At 36.5% G+C, this 22656-nt stretch overlaps 1 protein-coding gene across 3 annotated transcripts in view; it reads right to left on the reverse strand.

Annotated features, from left to right (window-relative positions):
* The window catches only part of LOC125235742, a 303327-nt gene that overhangs the window by 15643 nt on the left and 265028 nt on the right, over positions 1-22656 (reverse strand). The window lies entirely within an intron of this gene.

Here is a 22656-nt window from a genome sequence, read left to right on the forward strand (position 1 = left end):
ATTAAAATACCTGCCGCTGACATTTCGAACATTCGTCCGCCATTTTGTAATTTTTGACAGGTCGAGGAATGCCCCACCCAGGTATTCACTTTACATAGCTCATTACGTATCAGCGAGTGTGATGAAATAGTATTTTATACAATCGTGATATAATACAAAGCTTTTCAGTCGAGTACCATGTTTAGGCCACGAAGCTTGCTGAGTGGCCTAATAGTACGGTACGAGAGTGAAAAGCTTAATTATATCACTACCTATTGTATTCAATACTTTTTCTACGAGTCATCATCTTCATCATCAATGGACGGACATATCATCATTCATGCAAGTTAAAATTAATGTTAATAGAGACGTTCACCGTTGTATCAACATCGAATTACCTAGCAACCAATTGTTTGTAATAACCGTCTCTGATTGGCCGGTAACGCAACAGATAAAAAAAATGTGCTTCAGATGCAGGAAAATTTGTCAGGTATCGCAAATTAGTATAGAAATTGTATGAAGTTCTATTTTTGAAATTATTACAGTTAACTAAAGTCAACTATAATGAGCTTATTATAATTGAGTCGGAACTGCCATAGAGTATCCAACACTGAAAAGTTAGCACTTATAGTTTAGTCTGTAGTGTCCTAATTGACAGATTACAGTAGACAAGTAGAAAAACGATTTTGAACGTTCGCTATCACTGCGGTATTCGATAAAATCTCATAAGCTACGGAAAAGATCATGGTGTGTACACTTAGCCCTATTTATCTCACGCACGGATAGATAAACAGTGAAAGGGCTAAGGCCCACTCGAGTGCGAACCATAACCGCACAACTTTCTTCTGACCTGCTCTATTGCCTATCTCGTAATGCCATGTAATTTGACCACTAGTACAGTCAGCTCCTAAAAAAACAGGTACTTGATGAACAAACCCGGCAACCTCCAAATAAAGAGTGAACAGGCATCTTCTGAGCGAGCTCACTCCATCGTAGACCACGTCTTTGCCTTTGGCTAGTCTGTGGCTAAGAGTAAGCCCTTTTATAATAAAAAAAAAAATGCTAACACCTAATCCTAATCACCACAGAAATACTAACATTATTAATGTGTACAGTGCATGGCGAATTTATCAATGAATTCATTCATAATTTCTCCATGCAATTACGCAGCTCACTAACCATTACAAATAGTTATTTGTTATACAAGGGGGCAAAGTTGTATTTTAACGCCGAGTGTGGAATTGAAAAGCGAGCAAGTGAAAGTATTATATTATAGTTGAACCACGAGCGAAGCGAGTGGTTCGAGAATAGAATCCTGAACTTGCGAGTTTTTTAACACACGAATGAATGAATGAATGAATGAATGCTTTATTCATAAATGGTACATTTACAAGTCAGGTTGTGGTTATATACATACATGTCTATTTTTTATTATTAATATCACATAAATAATTTAATTGTACATATTTACCTATATTTTGCTATAGTAATTAATTACAAGTTTTCTTCAGTGTGATTGGGCCAATGACTTGTAGTCAGAGAAAAAATCATCAATCTTGTAACAAGCTAGTTGTATTAAGATATTTTTGAGTTTGTTGACAAACATATTATCAGTAGGCAACTGTTTTACATCATCACTCAATGCATTGTATAACCTTATCCCGAGCACTGGTGAGGACTTCCTTGACTTAGTGAGCCGGCATGGGGGCACCCGCAGCAGCTCCCGCCTGCGTGTCACGGTGCCGGTCAACTGTCCATTTGTGGGCAGCCGGGCAAGATTCTGTCTCACATATTTACATGCTTCAAGTATATATACACTAGGCAAGGTTAGTATTCTAAATTTAATAAATAATTCCTTAGCTGGATGGTCACGTGGTTTTTGGGCCATTATACGGAGGGCGTATTTCTGTACTCTGAATACTCTCTCGCGATCTGCAGCAGTACCCCACAGGTCTACTCCATAAGTCATTATGGAATTGAAATAACCGAAATATGCTACTTTTAAGTTATCTTCAGTTAGGCTTAAAGTTAATCTAGACAACGCATAGCAAGCTGACGAGAGCCTATTACAATTGTTTTCAATATGAGGTGACCATGTCAGACCTGAGTCTATGAGAAATCCCAAGTATTTGACCTCGTTTACCTGCGGTACGGGAATGTTATTCATGTGTAAATTAAGTTTATCCTTTATAGTTTTTCTAAGTTGGAAGTGTATTACATTTGTCTTTTCAATATTGAGGATCATGCCATTCACCGTAAACCAGTTATGTATATCCTGTAGGGTTCGAGAAAGTTTAGTTTTTAATGCAGCAAAATTATCGGCAGATGTTATAATGCATGTATCATCAGCGAATATGACGAATTCTGAGTCGCTACAGGCAGAGGTTATATCATTTACAAGGATCAGAAACAAGGTATTTCCCATAGAAGAGCCCTGAGGGACGGCATGTGAGCCTATTTCCTGTGTGTCAGATCTACATGAGTTAACAAAAGTTGACTGTTTCCGATCGGCCAAAAAAGATTCTATAGTACTGAGAAATCCACCATTTACACCATACCGTGACAGCTTCGCGATAAGCAGTGAATGGTCGACGGTCTCGAAGGCGCGCGACAGGTCGCAGAACGTGGCTGCGACCTGTCGCCCGCCCTCGAGGCGACGAGACGAGAAGTAAAATACATTTGCACCCGAGTGTAACACAAAACTTTTCCCCTCACTATAGCGAGGAAACTACAACGCAAAAAATGGGTTTATCACTGCTTCCAGTAGTACCACAGGGGGTAAATTATCTTTATTACTAGATTCACCTACTTTTATCAATTTTAAAGCAGTTAATTTGACTTTATTCAAGGTCAAATTACTTTACCCACTAGTGGATCAAATGCGTTTTTACCCGCTGGTATTAAAGGACAAAACACGTGTTTCCGAGCTAGTGAGGGGAAAACCAAATTGTTGACTAAAACACATGTAAAAAACTATTAAATACGGGAGCTCGACAAAAAAGGTAATAATCACGATCGATATCCCGGTCAATAAGTCTAATGAAACTGACCGTGAATTATTCAAAAATCTTAACCAGCTAACGTCATTCGAAAAATGGAAACCGTCTAGTGTAAACAATCACTTGAAACATAAATTAAATATAACAAGATCATACCATCCTATACATTAAAATGCGACCGCCTACGAACGCGCTTACACTCCACCACACATAGATGGCGCCACACAAAATGCCTTGTTGCCACCGATTATTTGTAGATTGGCATTAAGTGTCAATTCCGAGCCGTAAATCTATGTCAAAAGTGACACTTAACGCCATCTACAAGTATAATCGAAAGCTACAAGACATTTTTTTTGTGGCGCCATCTATGTGTGGTGGAGTGTAAGCGCGGTCTTAGGCGGTCGCATTTTAATGTATGGGATGGTATGATCTTGTTATATTTAATCTATGCTTGAAACGAAGCAAGAGTCATTAATGTAGTGACGTCCTTGCAACGCATATTGCGGCGGTTCGAGTCATGTTCTACATGATAAGTTGATAACAGATTAATAACGTATGTGATTAATATGTGAAGTGGATGGATGTACAGTCAACCAATTGGAACCCTAGGCCACTGTAGAACTATGTCATAGTGACGTTATAAATCAGATTGTAAGAAATCTCTTACTGCTTGTCATTTTGACATGGTTGTAGAGTGGCCTAGAGTTCCAATTGGTTGACTGTACCGTCTGTACCGAACTGATCTGTCTTCTAGCAGTCTAATATTCGATAACGAACCTAACCACAAAATAAAAATTTTGAAAAAACCCCCGACCGCGACCTTGTAGACCGATTTTCATGAAACATGGCTAAGAACACTCCCGACTAACTCAGCTTTCAGACAAAAAAACTAAATCTAAATCGCGAGCTACGTTGCCACAGACAGACAGAGAACAGATGTCTATCGATCTGTCTGTCTGTTTGTCTGTCTGTCTGTGTGTGTGTCTGTCTGTGGCATCGTAGCTCCCGAACGGATGAGCCGATTTCGATTTAGTTTCTTTTGTTTAGCGGTTAATGAATGGTACACGCTCCACAAAAGCGTTATTTCAACCGCTACTTTTGATGCTGACTGTGCGTCTCCTGAAAAGTCAGTGTAAGGAAAGCATAAACACACCTCATCATCCTCCTTGCGTTATCCCGGCATTTGCCAAGGCTCATGGAAGCCTGGGGTCCGCTTTGACAACTAATCCCAAGATTTGGCGTAGGCACTAGTTTTTACGAAAGCGACTGCCATCTGACCTTCCAACCCGAAGGGTAACTAGGCCTTATTGGAATTAGTCCGGTTTCCTCACGATGTTTTCCTTCACCGAAAAGCGACTGGCAATTATCAAATGACATTTCGTATAAGTTCAGAAAAACTCATTGGTACGAGCCGGGTTCGAACCCGCGACCTCCGGATGGAAAAAGTCGCACGCTCTTACCGCTAGGCCACCAGCGCTTCAAGCATAAACACATATATTATACGAGTATAACTATATTCATAGTAAATCAATATTCTCAGCTCGACATTTCATACAACTCACGCTTTGACCTATCAGGCATACACTAAGCTAAAGCAATTTAGTTTGATCGATAACAAAATAATCGATTTGCTGATAATATCGAGTGCCCACGAGTCGATTATGTTTATATCATTATTATTTGCCTTCATGTCAGCCTTTGATGTTTAGTTTTATTATGACGGCAATTTCGTTAACATAAAACTTGGGACTTTCGATTGATCCATGGAATATGGCGGATTGTTCTCCAAATATGCATTTTTTTTTGCATTCTGCTGTTTAATGTATAAGTTTGATAGGATATTAGGCAGTAAATAGCCTACGCAAAGGGTGCAGTTGATGAAGAATTCGTTTGGAGATGCGAATATCCAATTCTACGGACATCACTCGTTAGTTCGTGGTCCCGGCCGCCATCATGCTTTATACTGCACTAGCTATCCTCCAGTGCAACGCGAAAACCTAATCACTTACATGCACACATCTGTGTTTTTAGGGTTCCGTACCAAAAAGGTACAACAGGAACCCTTATGGTGCGACTCTGTCCGTCTGTCACATTCCTAATTTATATCTATGAAATACACTTGACATTGGCAAAGGCCTACGAGGCTGTCAATACTAACTAAATAAATAAACATACAACTTGTATCTGTTCGTCGTCTGTGTCCTTTTTACATGTTTTCATCCCGTTTTAAAATCATCTTGCGTCAAATCTTATGGAGCCAAATTGGTACCAACCGTCGCCACTTGGTGATGTCCATGACATTTATGACAATTTCTGTTACTTATTCAATTTCAACCGGCCGCCTGAAGAGGCAATACACAAACCGATTTTTTTATCGATACTAATAATATTATAAATGGGAAAGTGTGTGTGTCTACTTTGTTTGTCCGTCTTTCACGGCAAAACGGAGCAACGAATTATCGTGATTTTTTAAGTGGAGATACTTGAAGAGATGGATAGTGACATAAGCTACTCCTTGTCTCTTTCTAACGCGAGCGAAGCCGCATGCAAAAACTAGTACTATATAGCAGAATAAAATATAAGCAAATCTTGATCTGTAACTTCAGAAAGTCAAAAGTGCTTGAACGCATAAGCTGTTACAGAAAACCTTTATATTTGAGAATATATTAAATGTCACTTATCCAGATTCCACTGTAAATATGAAGAAATAAAATTTATTCTGTAGTGCATGATCAAATGGTTGGTATTGCTAAGTACTAAACAATTAATGGATATTATTGATTAGTGCTGGCCATTTAAGCTTCAAGGCTTCACATTAGTAATGCTACTTTCGAGACAATGCAACCGTTACGTTTTTAATTGACTGAGATATTAAGCAGTTCTTGATCAATACATGTCGAGAACCATTTCGACACATGTACTATATTATGTATAATTCATTTTTATTTATTCGTGTACGTTTCTACTTTTTATACTATACATATCCTAGTTTCGATATCAGTAAGAGAATTTATTTAGGTACTTACATAAAAAAAAATTGAAGTAGGTACGCAGTTCGTTTTACATACTATACATATAGTTATATACATAGTTGTCGAATGAAATGAAATGAAATATTTATTTTCCAAGTAGGCATATTACAAGCGCTTATGAACGTCAAATAAACTACGCCGGCTCTAACCCTACGCCTCAGCCTCGAGAAGATTTCAGTCCCCCCTCAATTGGAGGGGGGTATCCACTATGGGACTATAAGTATGGACTCGGCGGGTCTAAAATGTCTATAAGTATCCACCACACGTGCTTTCTTGAGCTTACCGTGGGACTCAGTCAATACGTGTAAGAATATAATTTGCTTATAATATTTATTGTTTATTTTTTTCCTGCCCAAATTTAGAAGTTACCTACAATTATTAATTCATAAGAGATATCATAAACGTATCTTGCAAGATCGGATAAAAATAGAGAACATATTGTTAAGTGGTGTAAGAAATATGAGAAAGTCAGTACCTTTCTTGTCAGGTCGAAACTTCAAAGGGCTATCGTCGTTACTTAAAAAAACTTGTATCTTCGTCTGTCAATGAAATTATTTGAAAACATTGTAAATAAGTATGTTTCAATAAATTATGCATATAGACTTACTGCGTTTAAGTAATTAATTTTTCACGATGGAACAGTCGTTGAGATACGAGATTTTTGCAGCGTGAAAATTGATGTCATCGGCATGAAACTAGTCAGGTCGAAACTTCAAAGGGCCATATATACCGTAAAACGTCGTACGATACACGTGCGAAGAGGAAATTCGTAACGCGTGTTGTTTTAAAACACTCCCTTTCGTCGAGTTTTAATTTATCGCCAGTCGTATCGAACTTCCCCATTTCCGCATTTCTATCGTAATTTAGATACTTACAGGTTAGTTTAGTTTTGCATCTTTGGGCGACCTCACTCCATCGTAGGCTACGTCTTTGCCTTTGGCTAGTCTGTGGCCAAGAGTAACGCCGTGTCTTGCGTGGGCGACGGTCGCCGGTCGCCGTCGCGTCTCATACTTCCATATCGATAAGGTTTGATTTCGTATGCGTCGCATCGCCGTCGCGCGACCATCGCGCGACCGTCGCCTACGCAAGCCACGGCGTAAGCCCATTTATAATAATAAAAAAAAAGAAAACTTTACATAGGTTATTTTCACTGTATGTACTATCGACGTTATCTGTACAGCGTTAAACAATTGAACCGTGGAAAGTATAGAAAGCGTGCGCCTGAGTTGAAATAATCGCCATTTTCTTTGACATTTCTCTTGAAATAACTAGTAGGAGACTGAGGGCATACTTAAACTGGTTAGTTCATGAAGATTTTCTACTCATTTTTATACTTACTACATGATTAACATGATATAATATTGTATATTAGGAAACGTTATGTGGTAGAGGTTTATTTACTGCAAAATTGCAGATACTCAATTAACTATGCGTAATCTAATAAATAATTTACTGATTATTAATTAAGAAACGTTTTCATCATACCCGCACTTTAAATGTGCTATTGCACGCAGGCGGAGCGTGAGTTATAGAAAAATCGTTCTCCCAAGGGAATACAACGAAATTTCTTGTACCGTACTTAACTTTTTTACTCTATTTACATATTTTTTACATTGCGAGTGTGATGAAAAACATTGTGTGTAACTCGGGGAGTAAGCCGTCGCGATTTAACTTACTCTCGTTATTAATATTCAACTTCCTCCCCTTGTTGCACAATGTACTATTACATCGGTGGTCGAAAGGAAAATAAATATTCTAAGAAAACTGGTCAAGTCTTAATAAATTGAACATGCCTAATTTGATTTAAATTAAAGAAACCAATTTTGCACACTAAATAAAGGCGTTTCGTAGGTTTCGGGAAGAAGAGAAAAAATATCAATTAGCTTATTTGAAAGATCTAAGGGTTGAATAAACTTTTTCGCTTCTTTGTTTGCTACAGATACTCAGTTTTGGTCTCAAAACGTCTCGGATTTTCTTAAAAAAAACTATACAGTCTACACTTAACTAGGTACTTAGCCACTGACGTGATTTGGATTTTCATAAAAGGCACCCTAAACTGCTTCGACATAAAATTAGTCAAACATTACGACATAAAACCGGTTAGTCAAACATTAAGGGCATTTATTTGTGTATATGGGCACAGATATTTGTTCCTGAGTCGTGGATGTTTTCTATATATATAAGCTATATATCGTTGTCTGAAACAATTCTGAGGTGTCAATCTGTGTAAGAAAAGAATGTCATAATATTTATATTATACCCCGTTCGTACTGCAAACAATTCTGAGCTTCGTACTACTGGAAGTCAGTGGTTAAGTAGTACGTATTACCCTCGCATTTTTAAAATAGTTACTGAACTGATTAATTAAAGGGGTGCTTGGTCCCTTTCTCACATATACATAAGTCAACATGACAGATAGGGACAGCGATTTTTTGGCTAATTCAGGTTTTTAAAGCGTTAATGAAAAGCGCCATTAGTAATTCATAAGATATTATTATCTATTAACACTAGAATAAGTCTTTTAATATAATTTAAGGTACTAACTTTGAAAATGAGTGCTTCATTTCGCCGTTAAACGTAAGTTTGGCGAAAAAACTAGAAACTGTATGACTGTAATCTTTGTTTTCAATAAATTAAAAAAAAAAGTAGTATGAAGATCATATCGCATATTGTAACTCAAAGATTCAAATCAATCCGTCTCGAAATACAAGTTTATCCATAAAAAGAAATACTACATTGTTTGCTCAACGCAAAATGAACGCGAAACGAGGCGTAAATATAAAACAAAAGATTACCAATAGTTCTGAAATCTACAAGCATTAGATATGCAATCGTTTGAAAAACACCTAATAGTACGGTACTGGCCAGCGAAGCGTTTTAGGTAAGCACTGCTTAGGAAATGCGTGTAATCCTTTTAGTGCAGTTTTTTGAGGATTCCATTTTTTTAACATTATACACTGGAGTGCTGAGCGGTCGACTCCCGGCCGATTTCAAAAGTCCCCGAGTGCTGAGCGGTCGACTCCCGGCCGATTTCAAAAGTCCCCGAGTGCTGAGCGGTCGACTCCCGGCCGATTTGAAATGTCCGCAAGTGCCATGGCGCCGGGAGTCGACCGAATGGTCATTGCGTATTTGGCGGGAAAATTAAACGTTTGCGCGCGCACCTAAGCTACAAAAACTTTAACAATAGATAGCGGAAAACACAATAATTAATTGTCGCATCAAAAATAATTACCTGTAATATAAATATTATTAGAAAATCCTTATTTTAAAAGCGCCAGGCAACAGGGCCTTTGCTAAAAATTTGATGTTAAACAAATTGTGTTTTTATGTGTGTATTTCTATACAAAATTGTATACGGATTTAAATATAATGTGCCTGGGTAAGTACTAAACAGTTTACAATAGTTTAACCGTAAATTTGATTGTTTTCACTTATTGATTTGGCATTTTATTTCAAATAATCGAGTGATGAATAGGTTTGGCCCGAGGAATTGGGCGTTTATTTAGATATATCTAGTACTAATAACCTAAAAAAACACTTTAGTCGTTAGGTTAACTATTTGATAACCAAAGTTTATAATCTTTATACTGAAAACTCGATAATTTTTCATCACCGAGACACAATATTCAAGGTCACGACCGTGGCCATTTTATTCAATTTTCGATGTGGATAAAATGTGCGTAATAATTTAGACGAATTTTGTCCCATTTGTATGTCGTTTTCTATTAAAAAATGTCACTACTAAGACATTGCTATTTAATGTAGCTTTGAAACCCCAAAAATTTTAATTAAACCACTTTAAGAACTTGGTATTATATGAAAGAATGTACGAAGGACATCTTCATCTATCTACTTTAGCTTTCGCATGCCTTATTTTTCAACTCATTTATTTTTGAAAATCGGAACTTTTGTTACTTAAGCCTGTGATAATACATATATCTTAAGAGGCTCTACAAAACGAGTATATAATTTCAAACATATAATTGATAAATAATAACAAAACAATATTTCAAAGTTACCTCAGTTTTTTTACGAGACGGATTTCATACCCAATTTTAATACGCCCTTAATATGTAAAATCTCAATGCAAAAGTGTAATTTTATTACCTTTTCTGATGTATATCCATGTATATGTTTGTAAAAAAAGTGTTTTTCTTAATAGTAGTACTTTTTTCTGTACTTTTTAGTCTGTTTTATACAAGAATCCGGATTATTTTTCCTTGGCTTAGGTTAAAATGAGGATTTGCTAATTATTTACATATCGACAGCAAATGTTTGTCAGTGTAATTAAAAGCCTATTTTATACACATTATAGCGTCAAACTTTTTATATACAACTTTCATACAAAAATAAGAAACAATCATTAAATTTGTATCTCCCGCCAATATCTCGCTGATCACCGTTCAGACCAACTTCAGACCCTCTGGCACTTGAGCATTTTCGCGCAAAATGGCGCCGCCACCTGACAGCTATTAAATACCCATTTATATCCCTTCGGGTGGCAGCACGGATACGTCAAATTTTGACGTATCCGTGCTGCCACCCGAAGGGATATAAATGGGCTTAGGTACTCTTGGGCACAGACTAGCCAAAGGCATCCATGATTTGAATTGGTACAACTACAAAATATCGCAATTATACAATTAAAAAAAAACGAATATTTACACTTTGTTACACTACAAACACACTGTTTGTTGTGTGTTTATTACACTTTGTTAGTACATTTTATAAGGACAATTTCACGTCCATAGACTGAGTATTGGATTATTTGGGTTCCAATAAAATCTGTTGTTAATATATTGAAATTGGACATAATTACTTACTCTGATATTACGTTCAAATGTACTCGTAATTGTTGATCATATGCTAATTGATTTACTTTTTAATTTATGAATACCTATACCTACTTATGATATTTGTTCCATTCTTAACACGCTACAATTATTCTCCTCGTGTAATACCTCTACATACATTTGCCTAAAAAAGGCAGAATTTTGCAATTTTGCGATTCACAAAATATCAAAGTCTACGTTTCAGTTGCCATTTTTAACTCTTCCAGTACCGGACGAGCTTCCGACTAGTGTTGTACCATAAAGTATTATCACTTACCGGTTTCACAACCGATCTGTGTCAATCGGTTTTTAAATTGTCACTTATCGCGTAGGCGCGATAAATGCACGCGTAGTCGTCGATTAAATTGACACAATGCCGTTAACCTTCATTTGAATGCTCTTAATGAGCTATGACAGCTTTAAAGAACAGTTTCTAAAGATTTGGACGCAGTTTTTGTAGTTAAAAATAACCCTGAGATCTGATAACCTTATCTATTAGATTCAGGGTGAAGACATCTAACGGGTTTAACCTTGTACACTTTCTAACGGAGATTAGCTATGTAATGAAAAACTATTGATTTCTAGATAATTACAGAGTCAACCAATCAAAGCAAATATTTTTACGGAACAAAATTCCTGTCATTAGGTATTTAGTGATTAGCAAAAACCGGTACCGCGATCAAATAAGTACTATCGATTTCGCGTAGTGGTATGGTTCTACAGATCGTAAAAAGAAAAAGTGGATTTCAACGCACAACGAAATAAACTATAAAATTATGTTAGCAAATAACACGGCCTAGAGTACAATAATTAATAAACAAATGTGTGCGATCACGTGAACGATTTATACTTGTAAACGTTTCGCGGCTCTGATTGTGCAACACACGATTTTTTAGCACGATGCTATCAATACAAGTACAATGGGCATTAAGTTAATTATCGTTTCGAAATATATAAGTGTTTATGGTGGGCCTTGCTGAATCCGGTAGCCTATTCATGGAGCTCAAGGATGCTTGGATGGAAACAAAGAAATTCACCGGCAGCGGAACTGGCTAGTAGTTTGGGTTGGTTCTACTACTCGGGTCTCGGAACATCTCTATCTGATGTTATGGTTGTATTCGAATTTAAATATATGTATAGGGTAATTTTGTAACTACTAGCCAAACTTTGCATAGTGATTTTTGAAGTCATCATGAACCACTTTTATTATGGGACCAATACTGAAATGCAAAAAAAATATATTTTTGTTTGACCAAAACTTAATGAACCTACCTATCAAGGATTTTTGAAAACACGGCACTTGCTTTAAGAAAATAATGGATTCTATAAGTACTTAAAATTACCAGAGAAATATAAAAAAGATTGCAAAAAAACAAATGTACATATATATTATATACTTGTTTTTGTTTATTAACATCGATTACTAGAAAGGTAAAAATAACATATGACGCACATATTAATCTTATTATATATTTTCGCACGTTTCCGCGTCTGCTCCCACGACATATTTATATGTTAAGGGGATTACAATATAAACCAATTTGACAGTAGTACGGCTTCGGCGGACCTAATCAAATGCGGTTGAAGGACGCGCTGACACGAAAGCAAAATAGAGCTGTGTTGGGATTATTTACCGGTTTTTAAAATAAAAATTAAAAAAAAAAACAAGAAATAAATATTTTGTTAGGTTCGGATTTAGTTCTCCTGCTTTTAAGATGTTATTGTTGTTATTTAAGAAAACATGAAAATATGCACAGTGATGTATGTAATATGCTTTGCTTTGTGTTATAAAATAAATCGTACGTTTACATGACTAATATTCTCATGACATGACTTCGTCTAAAAGAAGGTCTTGGCTAAACATTGAAAACAATAGGACATCTATCGAAAGAAGATTCCGTTGCAAAATACCAATCGCTCCTAATATCGTTTTTTTTTACGATCCGTACTTTTATACTATCTATTTCCAAAATATTTAATGCATTAAAAATGTTACTTTATGCAGATAATAGTGATGTATAAGTTAATAATGTTCCATCGGCGACGGAAGCCTAAAAACAAACACTTTCACACATCCCTAATCAGTCGTGTTATCCAATTCTATAGGGGACTTGTGCTTTCTACTGCAAAGGACTCCTTCATTGTGAGTTTCTGCCATGCTCCATGCCCATATCAGATCACATTTACATATTACGGGTTTATATCATTTCCTAGGGGTATTTAAGTCATGAATGTACAATAAGAAATGTCAAGTACAGTTTGAATTAGAGAATATACATAGGTACATCTGATCTGAAAAGCCAACTTTGTGAGTAGAAACGGAGGCGAAATTGTCAATTTGGATAACAGATAGATTCTTTCGTTTTTGTTATCTTAAAGGAGAAAATACATGAAGAAGTACTATAGGATTTAACTTTAAAAAAAAATTAAAACCTTAGTATTACATCCTAGGATATTTAAAAGAAAAAGTACTTTGAAACTACTGAGACAATCAATTAGAAAACTATTAGTTCCCCACACAATCGATAAAACGGAGACATGTCAGGTCAAAAGAACGGTAAATCAATAGTAAAAGCAGTGATGTAAACAATTGTCTCTGGAATTATTCAATTATCGATGTTTTCTACAAATCGGTGCGGGTCTCACGTTTTTGCGATTTTCCAACCGCTAGAATTACGGTTGTTTAGAAAAGTAGTGATAATCTTCGTTTAGCGGTAACATGTTGGAAGAAAGTGAGAAGGAAGGTTTGTTTATATTTTTGTCTGGAATTTGAAACTTCACTCATGTGTCATTAATGAGAATAGTTTACATAACGAGAGTACGTTAATGTTAAACTGTTTTAATCTTAAGAGGTGATTCTCAATTTTACAGGCGCAAGAGAAAAGTAAAATGATTATAAATTTCTTGCAATAAAATAAAATCTAGCGTAGGTATATTTATAATGATTTAATTTCCTTCTATGGTCAATGAGAAAAGTAAGGTACTTATTTTAGATAATAATAAAGTATTTTGATTCGTTTGTTCGTTGGCACAAACAATAAAGATATAAACAATGTCAATAAAAAAAAGTTAAATTCTGATTCAATATACCTACTATCAATTATAAATTCAAATAGATATCATACACGAAAGAAAAACGACAAGGCCCACTGGTGGCCGAGCCGGGAGCCGGGGTGGGAGCCGGGGGTGGTTCCCAGCTCGGCCACCAGTGGGCCTTATCGTTTTTTCTTTCGTGTATGATATCTATTTCAATTTATAATTTATATATAGTAAAGTGACTACTTGAAAAAAGAGCAAATCAAAAAATATTCAATAAAATAATTTGATTTGTTCCCTAGTTGTATACTCTATCAAGTTTTTCTATTGTCAGGTGTGAAACACCAACTCAAATTAACAACAATAAACAGACAAATTGTATTCTTATGTTAAATTAAACTGACACACCATCAATAATCACTTTATTCAAGGTCAAATTACTTTACAAATTAACAAAACACGTTTTCCGAGTAATTTACAACCTAATAATTACTACCCAGCTTAAAAACCTCTATAATGATCGTCAATACACAGCCAATTAAATGGTTAAACATTGACGTTATCAAACACTATCCACAAATCAACACGAGGAAACATTAGCAATAGCTTTCTTTGTCACTTTTTTTCGTAGTTCTATGAAGTGTGAATTTCACACACGCATGATGAAACTCTGTGTTCGAAATTTTAAAAGGGTGTGAGGTCTAAACTTAACGTTTTATAGCACACTCAATGAAGCCTATCTCGCGGGAAATAATTTGTGTATAGGCGAATTTTGGCATAGTTGTAGGGAATGGTGTTCTAATCCACATACTCAAAGTACTGATGGGTAGGGGAGGAGCTAACGGGTGGAGGGGGGTGTAAAGGTCCCTTTTTTTAGTTTTTTGCGAATAACTCCTAAACTGTGGCACATAGCAAAAAATGTTCTGAAACACAAGTAATCTGCATAAAATTCTCTACAAAAAAGTCTTATACACTTTTTATCTGGGACCAATCGTTCATGAGATATGGAAGGGAAAAGATGGACAATAAAGGAATAAACTCATTTGTTTATGAACAATACGTTTATTCTTATAGAGACGCGGTAGCGTGTCAAGCCAGGTTCAAGTAACAAAAGTAGCAAGCAGCACCGTGTGTAATATTACACGAACCGTTTGGAGCCACATTTGACCCCCTTCTAACTCAAAAACTATTTCACATAAACGTGTTATAATGCAACGTAAAAAGAAACCAACGCGCGTAGTAAAAGTATGAGCTATAAGCGCTCCTCAATAAGCCCGGTACTAGCAGCCCGCCTTAGTGCGTTTTCACATTATCCGATCCGATATCGGATGTCGGAAGGATTTCAAAGGCAAAAATCCAAGACGGCGCCTTAAATGTACGGGATATCGGTCCTACTTCCGATATCGGATCGGATAATGTGAAAACGCACTTACCCCGCGGGCGCTGTGAGGGCTGTATCTAGTCGCGCCCCATCCTTGTGGGGCGGTCTTACGTCGACGTTTTGAGGACGACTGGGATGAGCGAGCGCCGGCCGCGCGGTGGCTTATAAAGGGCTGCGCGCGCGCGCGGGGTAAGTGCGTTTTCACATTATCCGATCCGATATCGGAAGTAGGACCGATATCCCGTACATTTAAGGCGCCGTCTTGGATTCTTACCTTTGAAATCCTTCCGACATCCGATATCGGATCGGATAATGTGAAAACGCACTAAGGCGGGCTGCTAGTACCGGGCTTATTGAGGAGCGCTTATAGCTCATACTTTAACTACGCGCGTTGGTTTCTTTTTACGTTGCATTATAACACGTTTATGTGAAATAGTTTTTGCGTTAGAAGGGGGTCAAATGTGGCTCCAAACGGTTCGTGTAATATTACACACGGTGCTGCTTGCTACTTTTGTTACTTGAACCTGGCTTGACACGCTACCGCGTCTCTATAAGAATAAACGTATTGTTCATAAACAAATGAGTTTATTCCTTTATTGTTCATCTTTTCCCTTCCATATCTCATGAACGATTGGTCCCAGATAAAAAGTGTATAAGACTTTTTTTGTAGAGAATTTTATGCAGATTACTTGTGTTTCAGAACATTTTTTGCTATGTGCCACAGTTTAAGAGTTATTCGCGAAAAACTAAAAAAAGGGACCTTTACACCCCCTCCACCCGTTAGAGTGCGAAATTACAAATGTGTAAACGTTAAGTCATTATTTTTTTGGAAAAGTGGCTAGATAATGATTACGTAGGTATTTATTTTGTGTGCAGAAAGTACCTAAAAGATTTCTCTTGCATATTAGATATTGTAAACAATACATGCCCAAAAGATAAGATTATGAAATTAAAAATAATATGAATCAAAAATATAAACCGTAAAATTATTTACGAATTGTCCGTCACATCACTAGCACAACACTAAAGTCCTCAACTTTTTAAACTCACAAAAACGTCTTTAAAAATCACCAGTTCCAATTTCAAATGCACCGTTCGAAAGCGCGCGTTTTTTTTTCTAACGCGCGAGCGGGGCTAAAGCCGAACGAAGACTGGCTGTAAAGAACGACAGTGTATGGAAGCCTTAATAGGGAACTACGTAGGCGATATAGCGGTTTATCTGCTTATATGGTGATATAGATAAATATTTTTATTGCTAATCGGATCATAAGATTACATGTGTTTAGATTCGATCTTGGGTGGTGGTAGGAAGATTTTTGACGACCGGTCTGGCGCAGTCGGTAGTGGCCCTGCCTGCTGCGCCGCGGTCCCGGGTTTGAATCCCGGTAAGGGCATTTATTTGTGTGATGAGCACAGATATTTGTTCCTGAGTCATGGATGTTTTCTATGTATATAAGTATTTATATATTAAATATATCGTTGTCTGAGTACCCATAACACAAGCCTTCTTGAGCTTACCGTGGGCCTCAGTCAATCTGTGTAAGAATGTCCTATAATATTTATTTATTTTTATTTTAGAAATTGAATTTAATTTGAAAATGATGCAATTGGTTTCGAATAGCTTTAAGCGACTCTACCCCACTTTGTCATTGCAGAATTTCACGATTTGCCTATACTCTACTCTACCTACAACCTACTGATTGAAACGATCGAACTACATTTATTTGTGTAATATTTAATTCGAGTCAAAAAGATATAAAATGGGTTAGAATTTATATCAGTATATTGCTAAAATGCCTAATTTATAAATGAGTATTTAAAGTTCTAGATGGAGGTAAATAAACTTATTCCATGCTAGCTTTTGTCCGCGGCTTCGCTCGTGTTAATTTCGAAAATTACGGAACGCTCCATACAAACTTCCACCCCCCATTTTAGGGAAGTGGTGGATTAGAAAGAGACGAAAAGTAGCCTGTCACTCTCCATCCGTTCAACTATTTCCACTTAAAATATCACGTCAATTCGTCGCTCCGTTTTGCCGTGAAAAACGGACAAACAAACAGTCACACACGCTTTCCCATTTATAATACTATACTAGTATGTATGTATTTACTATTTACATACGTGTCTCATGAAATAGGATAAATTATTATTAGAACAACGGCATATGTGTCACCAACCTACACAATCAATACTACAGGATATGTAGTACCTACTTGGTAGTACCCATATACAAATATACATGTATCCGGCATATAAGCCATACATACATTTCATAAAATATGTACGGCGTTAATATTTAATGCGGCCCTGACAGTGGACACGGTCAGCCGTGTCACGACATAGGTTGAAAAAAGGTCATATATCAGAGATATTATTACGAAAGATATGTTCTTTAGATTGTTGAAAAGTTTTTTTTTATACTACGTCGGTGGCAAACAAGCCGGTGGTTTACAAGACACTCGTAGGCTTATAGAGTGAACTATGTACAATAACTATATTTTGAAAATTGTTTTCTGTGTAATAATTGTAATAAAACAAATTAAATGTGCAGGTATTTATGTACTTCGATGTCTACGTTTTATGAAAGAAATTTAGAAATATTGTGTAAGAGAGACACTTCTAAGGAACTTTCGGTTCGGTGTTTAATCTAGTCTCCTATGACCTTGTCTTTGTAAGTAGGTACTTTAGCAATACCAAGAAATATTGAACATATGTTTAGTATAGTCGATATGTGCGGCAGACATAAGGTACCGTTGAACAACGGTCGACTGGCTGCAATGCCAAAGTGCGGTTGCATCGATAACAATGCGCAAGATTCACTGGAAGAGACATATTTTATCGAAATTCGCGAATGAAGTTGTTAAATTCTAAGTTAAAAAAATACAAGGCTTCATCTCTTGGATATAAACTTCGCTTCTATTATTCTCTTTACAGGGGATATCTCATTGAAATGATTATTTTTAAAGCCTGAAGAGAAACAAAAAAGCTGCTGAAAAAATCTTATCAGTCATTGCGTATCATATCTAAATAACAAAGTATGATTTTTTCTTGTGAAAATGTATGTAAGTACACCGCTGTTTATTTATTTGTATAGTTACTATAACAGACAATCATTCGGCGTAGAAGTAGGGGTCCATCAAGGATCAGCTTTAAGCCCTGTACTGTTTAACATGTGCATGGACTACATCACCAGAGACATACAAAAGCCAACACCAGAATGTATGCTTTACGCGGATGATATCGTCTTACTATCGAAAAATGCAGCAGACCTTCAGGAAATATTCTGTCAGTGGACAACACGCATAGAAAGTCACGGGCTACGTATAAGTCGGAGTAAAACCGAATACTTAGAATGTAACTTTGGAGGTACAGAAGAAACTGGATGCAACATTTATATAGACAATCAAGCACTACCCAAAGTAAACAGTTTCAAGTATCTAGGCTCGGTGCTTACTTCGGACGCAAAAGTCGATAAAGACGTAGATCACCGTGTCAACATCGGATGGCTTAAATGGAGATCACTATCTAGTGTCCTCTGCGATCACAAAATGCCTGTTAGAGTAAAAGGAAAAGTTTACAAAACGGTGGTTCGACCAGCCATGACATATGGTGCAGAGTGCTGGACGTTTAAGAAAGTACACCAACAAAAGCTCCACACCAGCGAAATGAAAATGCTGAGATGGGCGGGAGGAGTTACCAGACTGGATAAGGTCCGAAACGAACATATCCGAGGATCGTTTAAGGTAGCACCGATAGTTGAAAAGGTGAAGGAAAGCCGGCTGCGCTGGTACGGCCATATCCTCAGACGGGATGAGGACCATTCTGTTAAGAAAGCCCTAAAGATACCCAACCAATCCCGAGGAAGGGGAAGGGGACCCGATACCTGGTGGTCAGACATGCAAAAAGAGATTCTGAGTGAGAACCTGAGTACGCAGACAAGCCAGAACAGAGCACTTTGGCGCAGAAATACAAGGAGACCCGACCCCAGATGAACTGGGAAGAGGGACAGGCAAAGAAGAAGAGACTATAACAGACAATCAAAATTACTTTTATTATGTAGGTACCTGTTACCTACATAGTGCCTACTATAGGTTTAATTAAAAGTTTAAAAACATTAGTTTCAACTGAAACCGTGAATTTTTATGACTGAAATGTGAAAAAAAAACAAGATGTATGATGCTAAGTAGGTATGTACCAGTTTTTTGCTTGGACATTTACATTATATTATATTCCTAGATAGAGAAGACGCAATAAACATTCCAAAGAAAAACCGGCCAAGAGCGTGTCGAGCCAAGCTCAGTGTAGGGTTCAGTTTCCAGTCTTTTTTTCAAAACTGTTCTACCTATCAAGTTCAAATAATTTCCCTAGAAAGGCTTTATTATGTTCTACTTCTGTGATTTTTTTTCATATTTTTTAAACTTATGGTTCAAAAGTTAGAGGGGGGATTTTTTTTTAACTTTTGGAGCGATTATTTCCGAAAATATTAACAATACCAAAAAATGATTTCCGTAAACCCCTATTCATTTTTAAATATTTATCCAACAATATATCACACGTTAGAGTTGACGTGAAAAAAAAAACACTCCCCACTTTACGTGTACTAATAAAACATCTTTTTCCACCTTTTATTTTACCACTTTGTGGGCGTGATTGATATACATATTAGTACCAAATTTCAGCTTTCTAGTGCTAACGGTCACTGAGATTATCCACGGACGGACGGACGGACAGACATGGCGAAACTATAAGTGTATCTTGAGTGTCTGAGGTATTGCGAGACGATGGATGATAGGCCTTCCACGGTCGGTGTATGATATTTTTAAGTTATTGTGTGTCGTTATAATAGTTGGTATGGTGTCTTTAGTAGTTTCATGTGTTCTGCCTACCCCTTTATGGGATACAGGCGTGATTGTATGTATGTATGTATAATACTTTTTTGTAAATTGTATTTTTTTTGTCAATGTTAGTTTATTCGGTGTATTGGTGTTTATGCTGTAATGCCGTGTAAACTTATTAAATAAATAAATAAATAAGGGTTCCTAGTTGACTACGGAACCCTAAAAACACATCAATAGCATTTTTTCGAGATTTAAGTGGCACTTCCAGTGCGCGTGCAGCCTTGGTGCATGCAACGCGCGGATGCAGCGGTGAAAGTGCAGCGAGGTCGTCGTTACAATAAGTATTGTCTTCTCGTGTCTTCTCCCATGTTTATACGGTACATGCGATAACTTAGTACATAGTGTACAGTCAGCATTTAATAAATATTTAGTTATTTTTTAACCCCCGACGCAAAAACGACGGGGTGTTATAAGTTTCACGTGTCTGTGTGTGTGTCTGTCTATGGCATCGTAGCTCCCGAACGGATGAACCGATTTAGATTAAGTTTTTTTTTTGTCTGAAAGCTGAGTTAGTCGGAAGTGTTCTTAGCCATGTTTCATGAAAATCGGTCTACTATGTCGCGGTCGGGGGTTTTTTCAAAATTTTAATTATCCACTCATAATGTTACGATACGATGTTTTACCTATCACTCGTGCATAGTCTCATATGTTTTCATTAAGTAAACAGAAGGCGGCCTTATCCCTAAGGAACGATCTCTATTTGACAGCTTTTAGGTACTATCACGATTAAGCATAACCTGAATATAACACACACTGTTAAACAGTTTTGCAGGGCCTGTGATAAATTGTAATATTTGAACATAGATATTAAATACTTGACACGAATGATTTACCTAATTATTTATATTACGTACTATAATGACTGAAGTCATTTAAGTGGAACAGCAAAACGCGATTATTACGAGAATATTATTATATATGTCATTTAAAAAAAGATTGCACAATACACATGCAATAATAAATATTATATTCATGGTACAGTCGTTCGCAAACATCACAAACCATTTTTTTTTAATTCGGTGTGTTAATTCAATAAGGCAATAGGTACAATCGTCGGGTTGTAGATAAAATCGCCGTCAATAGAAATTGTCAACAATGTAAACAAACCATTCTATAAAAAAAAACAATATTCTAGTACAATTTCATTATCTTAGCACTGGTCCCACCGCGAGCTAAAAAGCTATGAGCTATCGGCTACAAAAACGAACAAAAGATAAGCACTCCCGTGCAAATAAAAGAGACACGGCGATTTTGATAGCTCACCGCTGGGCGAGTAACTATAAACATCGCTGTGTCTCTTTTATTTACACGGGAGTGATTATCTTTTGTTCGTTTTTATAGCCGATAGCTCATAGCTTAACTAGCTCGCGATGGGACCAGTGCCTAAAGGTTGTGGGTCATAATGTGACATGAACTTATTAAAATAACACATGGATTTAGCCAGTATCTGACGAGTTAGAATGGGAAATTATAGTACATTACTATACAAGTGCGTAAAAAAGGAAGTTCGAAACGAGTGGCGATAAATTAAAACACGACCGAAGGGAGTGATTTAAATCGACACGAGTTACGAATTTCCTTTTCGCACGTGTATCGTACGACGTTTTTCAGTACAGATAAGCCTCCGAAGTTTCGACCTGGCATATAATGAACCACTTCTCGAACTAGTGCGTAAAAAAGCGACCATCTGTACTGAAAAAGACATTTTGACTACAAGGTTTGTTTACATTGTTCACAAATTCTATTAACGGCGACTTTACTATTATATCTTCTGTGGTTGTAGTAAGGGATCTAAGAAGAAGAATAGTTTTTGTTACTAGGTACTTATTGAGTAATAAAAAAAACTGTACAGTGTCTGGCTGAATTGTATCAGTACTATAATGAATTGTATCTTGTAATGAATGCCGATAAACTGTAAGCTACAACAAAAAGTCATGTTGCGAAAAGAATTAGTTATATTATTGTTTTCATATCAGGTAACATACTATGTAACAGAAGTCTTCTAATCAGTATGCACTCGAAAATACAACATATAATATCGGATTATGATATGATAAGTATCACGTCCTAATTATTATCACTTTATCTATGCAAATTGATATTTATATCATTTTTATTACTTAATTATGAGTGCGTAATTTGATTATAAATAATCATAAAATACTGTTGTTTGATAATAAAGATGGAAATGCGAATATGTGTAGAGAAAGTTCAATGATTACTAGTAAAATGAACTCTTTTTTTTTTTAGAAGTTTTGAATTATTTACCACTAAGGAATTTACATAAAATACTAGCAAATGACGTCAGTTATACTTACTCTTTGAAGATTCATACATAAATTAATTATATCTAAAAGCAATGTCTCTATTTCTCCATGAACGTTTTGGTGGAATGGTGTGAGTGTGCACGGGAAAACGTCCCACTTAGACGATTGCTGTAAAGCCGCTTTGTCAGTTTATTCATATAAGGATACAAGTAAATCTCGCCTTAATGGTAAC

Source organism: Leguminivora glycinivorella, chromosome 18 (assembly GCF_023078275.1).
Source record: "Leguminivora glycinivorella isolate SPB_JAAS2020 chromosome 18, LegGlyc_1.1, whole genome shotgun sequence".
Taxonomy (NCBI): Eukaryota; Metazoa; Arthropoda; class Insecta; order Lepidoptera; family Tortricidae; genus Leguminivora; species Leguminivora glycinivorella.